The 8,372-nt window shown below is 43.0% G+C and overlaps 1 pseudogene; it reads right to left on the minus strand.

Annotated features, from left to right (window-relative positions):
- Window positions 1-5,492: 5,492 nt before the first annotated feature.
- The window catches only part of LOC110581200, a 6,249-nt pseudogene continuing 3,369 nt past the window's right edge, over window positions 5,493-8,372 (minus strand).

Genomic DNA, 8,372 nt, shown 5'->3' on the forward strand with positions numbered 1-8,372 from the left:
CCCCCCCCCCCCCCCCCCCCCGCTCGTGTGTGCTTGCTCTCTCTCAAATAAATAAGTAAATTTTTTTTGAAAAAGAGTCTGGACGCCTGGGTGGCTCAGTTGGTTGGGCATCTGCCCTCGGCTGGGGTCATGATCCCGGACTCCCCGGGTGAAGTCCCACATCAGGCTCCCTGCTCAGCGGGGAGTGTGCTTCTCCCTCTGCCCTTCACCCTGCTTGTGCTCTCTCTTGCTCCCTCTAAAAGAAAAGAGTCTGTTCTTCCTCACTCCTTTTTTTTTTTTCTTCTTCCTACCTGTTAGGTTTCTTAAATTCAACATATGAGGGAAATGATGTGATGAGATTTGTCTTTCTCTGACTGATTTATTTCACTTAGCATAATATACTCTAGCTCCATTCTGTTGTTGCAAATGGCAAGATTTCATTCTTTTTGATGGCGGAGTAATATCTATATATAGATACATATATCACATTTTCTTTATTCATTTTATCCCTTCATTAGTAGATGAACACATGAACATTTGGTCTCTTTCCATAATTTGACTACAGTGTACATTGCTGCTATAAACATCGGGGCGCATGAACCCCTTCAAATCAGTATTTTTGTATCCTTTGAGTAAACACCCAGTGGTGCAATTGCTGGATCGTAGGGTATTACTATTTTTACTATTTGAGGAACTTCCATACTGTTTTCCAGAGTGCCTGCACCAGCTTGCATTCCCACCAACAGTGAAAGAAGTTCCCCTTTCTCCACATCCTCACCAACATCTCTTGTTTCTTGTGTTGTTAATTTTTGCCATTACAGCAGTGTGAGGTGGTATCTCATCATGATTTTGATTTGTATTTCCCTGGTGATGAATGATGTTGAACATCTTTTCACGTGTCTGTTAGCCATCTGGATGTCTTCTTTAGAAAAATGTCTATTCATGTCTTCTGCCTATTACTTAACTGGATTATTTGTTTTTTGGGTGTTGAGTTTAGTAAGTTCTTTATATATTTTGGACAGTAACCCTTTATCTGATATATCATTTGCAATTATCTTCTCCCATTCCACAGGCTGCCTTTTAGTTTTGTTGATTGTTTCCTTCACTGTGCGGAAGCTTTTTATCTTGATAAAGCCCCAATAGTTTATTTTTACTGTTGTTTCCCTTGCCTCTGGAAACGTGTCTACTAAGAAGTTGCTACTGCTTAGGTCAAAGAGGTGTTCCCAGTGTTCTCCAGGATTCTGAGGGTTTCCTGTCTCACATTTAGGTCTTCCATCCATTTTGAGCTTATTTTTGTGTATGGTGTAAGAAAGTGATCCAGTTTCATTCTTCTGCATGTGGCTGTCCAATTTTCCCAGCACCACGTTTGGGTGTCTTCTTTGGAGAAGTGTCTGTTCATGTATTCTGCCCATTTCTTGACTGGATCACTTTGCTTCTTTGCTTTTTGGGTGTTGAGTTTGATAATTTCTTTATACATCTTGGATACCAGCCCTTTATCTGTAGTGTCATTTGCAAATATCTTCTCCCATTCCGTGGGTTGCCTCTTAGTTTTGATGACTGTTTCCTTTGCTGTGCAGAAGCTTTTTATCTTGGTGACATCCTAAATGTTCATTTTTGCTCTTTTAGGATGGAATGTTCTACATAGGTCTGTTAAATCCTTCCGCAGAGTCCCTGTGTTTATGGTGGGGGATAGGGGAGGAAAACGACACCTGCCAGCTCCCTTGTTTTCAGAGAAGTCCCCCAACATGCTCCAAAATCATTACAAATAGGTCTGTCTCCCATTTGCCCCCTGGCACTGTGTGAACTGCGATTCTTACATTGCCTTCCATGTGGACTGCTATCTCTTTAAGGGGTGCAATCCAGCTATCACTCACACTCCTGGCCGACCCTGTCAGCAGATTTTTAAAGCTCCAGCCTCCAAGTCCCAACTGTTTTTACAAACTCATGGATTTCAGCCCCTCTGGTTTTTAAAGCCAAGTTTTATGGGGTTTAGTATTACCCGTGTGAGCTCCCTGATGGGAAGGCCCATTTTTCTGTCCTCTCCATGTGTGCCCTCCTGGAGACAGTCTCCCTCCACCTTTCCGACCTTCCTAACCTATGAGATGCAGCTTCTTCTCCATATTTAGTTGTGGAGTTTGTTTGGTCAGTCTTTGGATCACTTCCTGGTTTATTGACTTGGATGTGGAAGATCTCTAGTTGTAAACGTGGGATGGGGTGAGCTCAGGGTCCTCCTACTCTGCCATATTCCCAAGCTCCTGATTTGTAACTCTGTGTTAAAACATATATAGCCCTGCCTGGAGCACTCTCTTCTTTGTGAAGATTATGTATCCTGATACAATTCAAGTCCTTGGGCTCAAATAAAAGTCTCTTCCCTTTTTTTTTTTTTTGTTAAAGGTTTTATTTATTTGTCAGAGAGAGAGACGAGGAGAGAGAGAGCACAAGCAGGGAGAGCAACAGGCAGAGGGAGAAGCAGGCTCCCTGCTGAGCAAGGAACCCGATGCAGGACTCAAACCCAGGACCCTGAGATCATGACCTAAGCGGAAGGCAGACACATAACCAACTGAGCCACCTAGGCATCCCTCTTCCTTTTTTCTTTCTTTCTTTCTTTTTTTAAAGAAATTCTACAAGGTTTGTTGACAACAATGAATCCTGTTGGCTCCACCTTCAAAATGTATCCAGAATTCAACTCGCTCTCACTACTTGGCTTGCTGCCACCCAGTTTAGTCAAGGGGCCTTGTTGTGGCCTCTCAACTGTTCTCTCTGCTTCACTCTTGCACTCTAATGTCGACTCTCCATAGGACAGCCAGGGCATCCTCGGATAGCAGGCCGTATCTTACCACACCTCAGCCCAACACCGTCCTCTTCACTGGGGTCATTCTGCACACTGGCATTAGTCCCTCTCACTCAGTTCCAGCCATACTGTTTTTTGACTTTCCTTTGGCCTTTGTATTTGCTCTTCCCTCTCCCTGAAGCCCTCTGGCCCCAGATATTTTACCTGGTTGCTCCCTGACTCTCTGCAAATTTCTGCTCAAAAGGCACATCCTGAGAGGCCTTCCTCATCACCTGCATCTCTCTCTACCTTTCTTTCTCTGCTTTATTTTTTGTCACAGTACTTATCACTCCCAACATATAATAATTTTGTTTATTCTAGGTCTTTCTCTACTGGAATGTAAGCTTCTTAAGAACGGATACTTTGTTTTTTTCTCTGCTGCATCCAGCAGCTCAGGTAGAGGAGGGCTTTCTCTGGGCATGGCAGTGGGAGTGAAGACAGATTAAGCATGTTGAGGAAAGGCAGCTAGCTCACTGGGGCACATGGGAGACTATGAAGTGGGGTCAAGCTGGCCAAAAGGTCATGAAGGCCAAGTAGGCTAACAGAGAAGTTGGATATTATCATAAGCATTATAGAAAACCCCATTCCTTGTCTCCAGATGCTCATGTCCTCCCTTCAGTCAGGGGCTCAATATGATAAGAAACAATTATCCAAAAGTTGTAAATAGACAATATAGATAACTAGTGACAAACACTCTCCCTGACTCAACTATACTTAGGCTCCTCTTGTCACTGGCCTGACCCCCGAACTCAGCACATTTCTAGTAGAAGCTTCTGCTTAACTGTCAATCTTTCTTGTAGAAACTAAACTCCTTGAAGCTTTTGTCTAGCTATCAGTCTTACCTTTTAGAAACAAGCTAACAAACTACTGGACCAGAAAAAGAAACATTTGAGGGAGAGCCTGCCCAGATGAATCAGAAAGTGCCAGGAGTGACCAACAGTGACTTCCGCCTCATTATAATGTTAAAATCCCCTTCTGAATATTCACCCATGCCCTAAAGGAGCCTGTGTTTCTTCCTTTGGGGAGACACAGCTTTGGAAATTATTCCCTGTGATCTCCTTATTTGTACAAATAAAGATGGTTTATTTGTACAGCAACTCCACCTGGTAAAATCTCTGTCTGTAACTCACGAGGAGCAGGCCCATTTTGATTCAATAACACTTTGAGCCCTTTTTTCAACTAGGCCTCGACCTTGGGCTTCCATGTCCATCCTTGCAGAGTCTAACTTTTTTTTAAAGGTAAAGTGGTGTTTACCCCAAAGATACAGATGTAGGGATCCGAAGGGCTATGTGCACCCCGATGTTCATAGCAGCAATGTCCACAATAGCCAAACTGTGGAAGGAGCCGAGATGCCCTTCAACAGATGAATGGATAAAGAAGATGCGGTCCATATATACAATGGAATATTACTCAGCCATCAGAAAGGATGAATACTTACCTTTTGCATCAATATGGATGGAACTGAAGGGGATTATGCTAAGTGAAATAAGTCAGAGAAAGACAATTATCATATGGTTTCACTCCTATGTGGAACATAAGGAATAGCGTGGAGGACCACAGGGGAAGGAAGGGAAGACTGAAGGGGAAGAAATCAGAGAGGGAAACAAACCGTAAGAGACTCTTAACTATAGGAAACAAACAGAGGGTTGAGGAAAGGGAGGTGGGTGAAGGGACAGGGTAACTGGATGATGGGCATTAAGGAGGGCACGTGATGTGATGAGCACTGGGTGTTATACGCAACTAATGAATCATTGAACCCTACACCAAAAACTAATGATGTACTATACGTTGGCTAATTGAATTTAAATTAAAAAAAAAAAAAAAAAACAAAGGAAAAGAGGGTATTTTATTTATTTGTACTTAAACCTATAAACCTACCAGTCAAACTGGTACTATTATCATGGTGCATTAAAATACAAAACCTCGGGGCACCTGGGTGGCTCAGTCAGTTAAGCATCTGCCTTCGGCTGAGGTCATGATCCCAGGATCCAGGAATGGGGTCCGGGGACTGGACCCTGGATCAGGCTCCCTGCTCCCTGCTTGGCAGGGACACTGCCTCTCCCTCTGCCCCTACCCCCTGCTCATGCTCTCTCTCACACTCTATCTCTCTTTCAAACAAACAAATAAAATCTTTTAAAAAAAATACAAAACCTCTTTCTACAAATACTAGAATAATGAACAAATTAGGAACTGTACTAAAACAGCACAAGGGGCAGAGGAAATCAAAGAAGCACATTATAGCTTAAGTCTTCATAACAACTGAGGTTGTCAACAAGTAAAGCCTCTCAATCTTAGAAAATACGGGTAATCCTTCATCACACATCTCTGTGTTTTTACTTCCTATTTTATTTTTTTTAATTCAAGTTAGTTAACATATAGTGTAGTATTGGTTTCAGGAGTGGAATTTAGTGATCCATCACTTCCTATTCTTGAGGTTAGATTCTAGAACCTAAAAATATTCAAGCTAGTATTATATCTAGTTATCTCTAGCAAGAAACATTTTTATCATGTTGTCCATAGCAGTCAATGCTACCGAAACCTCTTTGTGACTCCAATCAAATCCCCTCAACTGATATGATAAGCATAAAGAGAAACAGTAACAAGGCAGAGATACAGGACCCTAAAAGACAAATCCTAGGAGAAGTAATACAGCCACTGCCCAAATTGAGATCGAATAATATGCTCATTGCCACACATCTTCAGGCTGTACGTTCACAGAGTACTTTGGGAAAAAAAAACCATCATTTGCTGGGTACTAAAATACTGGGCAGTTTGCTTTTTTACACTATGGCTTTCCCCGGCAGTTTCGAAGATCAAATCGTTGACAGAATTTTGCTGGAACTGGATCTGGGGCTGCAGGGATTCCTCTCCACAGCTGTGGAGCTGACTGTTCAGGTCTGGTTGCTCCAAGACTGGCTTTTCCAGGTCTAGTTGCTCCACTTTGGGTTATTCCAGGTCTGGCTGCTCCATATTGGAAGGTTTCCAGAAGTGTTCATCAGGAATCCCTGGTGATAAGAATAGAAGCCTGGATATTCTGTAGTTGCTGAGCTATTCTGAGTGACACTGTTGCTATTCTTTGGCCAGTTGTTTTCCTGCTACCTCTTATATTTCATTCTCTGGTTCTGGAACCAGGTCTTAACCTGCTTATAGCTAAGGTTCAGAAAGTTAGAAAGTTCTCACATCTGCTGGAAACTGAGGTATTTCTGTCTCTGAAATCTGTCATTGAGTACATATAGCTGGGTCCAAGAGAATATGGTTCTGGTTTTCTGTTTCTTGCCCTGGACTGTATCTTCCTTCTTCACTGTGCTCTCCTCTACAGAAGTGGGTAGTAGTTTTACTCTGGGACTGGTGAAAGAATCAGAGCTGTCCTGGTTGTACAGACTGGGTGGGGAACAGTTTCCTGGGGCCACAGAACCTTAGTTGCCTACAGCCTTGGAGTCTAATTTTAATAATCCTAATAATAATAATAATAATAAACTGATAGTCTAATTTTAATAATCCTAATGTTAATAATCCTGACAGGTCAGTATCCAGAATCCCTCCCCCCTTGATATCTAATCACTCTCCATATCTAATCAAATTCCTCATCCCCCACCATGCCCAGGTAATATCTCATGACTGGCCTGCCTTTAGCAGAAATCCTATTAGCAAGAATCTCTCTACTCTTGTCTCTTCTCATTTTCCATCCACTGATCCTTATCCTGCTCCTTGACTATAAATCCTTGCTTATCCTTGCTATATTTAGAACTGAGCCCAGTTCTATATGAGGTTTCATATCCCCTACTGCAATAGTTCCTGAATAAAATCTGTTTTTACCACTTAACTACTGTCCAGCTCTTGTCCTCTTGCATGCTAGGTGTCCTAACAGTGGAGTGCTTAGCCTTGTCTAGCAGACCTTTTGGGGATTTCATGGGCACCTTTGATTGACTTGGCTATTTTATAATTTTGCAGGTACAGAGGTTAACTTGTAGAAAAGTGATAGCAATGCAAAAGGTTTCTGTTTGAGAGCAAGGCCAGAGATTCCTGTTTATAGCAATACAAATAAAATTTGTCAAGAGATGCCCCTGATTTCTTTCTGGTAAAAAAAATATATATACCCCAAAGTAGAAATCATAACTTAAAGCACCATAGTTTATTACCTATCCTTAGGATATTAACCTCCCTTCCATCTGTTAGCAATCTTTTTTCAACATTCCGTTGATTATTTAAAAAAAAAATCTCTTCAAAATCTCCTTTGAATTGGTTATATCATTTAGTGCCCCTCATTAATGAACTGAATAAAATCTTGACACGTATGCATCAAATACTTGCATGAGTCATGTGTTTTACTTTTCAAAAATTATTTTAGCAAATGTCACCTCAGCAGGCCTTACTTGACCACCCCAGTCTAAAAATACAACTTGCTATCTCACTGCCCTGCTTTTGTTCCTACAGCCTGTATATTGTTTGTGCAGACTGTTTCCCTCACTAGCAGTCAGTTTTCCCGGGGGGTGGGGAGGGGGCGGGGCGGGGAGAGGGAGCGTCTGTTTGTTCATTGCTGTATTTTCAGTGGAGCCTCAGTACTCAGTGAATGAATGAATGAGTGAGAGTCTGGAGCAGAGGAGTTGGGCCTTCCCACTGGTTGCTGAAGCAGACTAGCGGTCTCTGCACTCTTATGTTAACTGTTCCCCTAAATTCTTTTTCTGCTAGGCCTGACTTTTGGACTTCCATGTTTGTCTCTGCATCGTTCAGTTTTAGCAAGATTCCTGCCGAATAAGGTTAGCCAGAATCTCCCATCCTTGATCTCTGATCAACCTGGATATCTAACGGGGTTCCTCATCCTCCACCATCCCCAAGAATCCTGTCAGGCCGTTTGAGATAGGATTCCCCCCCCCTTACCCTTGATGATGTTTTCTCTTACTAATTTTCCATTCACTGACCCCCCCAATCTGGATCCTCAGCTATAAAATTTCACTTTTCTTTGTTGTATTCCGAATTGAGTCCAATCTCTCTCCCCCCACTGCAAGACCCCACCGCAGTGGTCCCTACACCTATCCCGATAGCCGCCCTTAAATAAAGTCTTCCTTACGGTACTTTAACAAGTGTCATGAATGAATAATTTTTTCCTTAATAGTTAGGATAACCGTTTTCTTTAACCGTTTCCCCATTATCTCCAATCACTGCTGAGCTACTTGGCAGAGGAGGAGGGGCGGATCTTGAAGGATGGACGGGCGGGTGTGCCAGGGGGCAGTAAGGCAGAAATACCTAATAATAATGAAAACAACAACAGCAGCAACTGCTTGCCACTTACTCTGTGGCGAGTGTATTTCCACGCGCTTTCCGTGTATTAACTGGCCAGAGTTTCACCAACGAGGCCCAGGGATGGGCGGCGGCGCCCGGCGTCTGGCTGCCAGGCTTTCTCGCCTTGGCCATTCTAGTTTCGGCCTTCGCTGAGTCCGACGCCTGCGCAGTGGCCACCAATCCTTCTAGTTTTCCAAGGGGTTTGCGCTTGCCTCTCGTTTGACTAGTTCAATTTCCTGCCGGGAAGACAAGGTTGGACGGTTCCGGGTGCACAACAGACCCC

This window comes from Neomonachus schauinslandi, chromosome 7 (genome assembly GCF_002201575.2).
Source record: "Neomonachus schauinslandi chromosome 7, ASM220157v2, whole genome shotgun sequence".
NCBI lineage: Eukaryota > Metazoa > Chordata > Mammalia > Carnivora > Phocidae > Neomonachus > Neomonachus schauinslandi.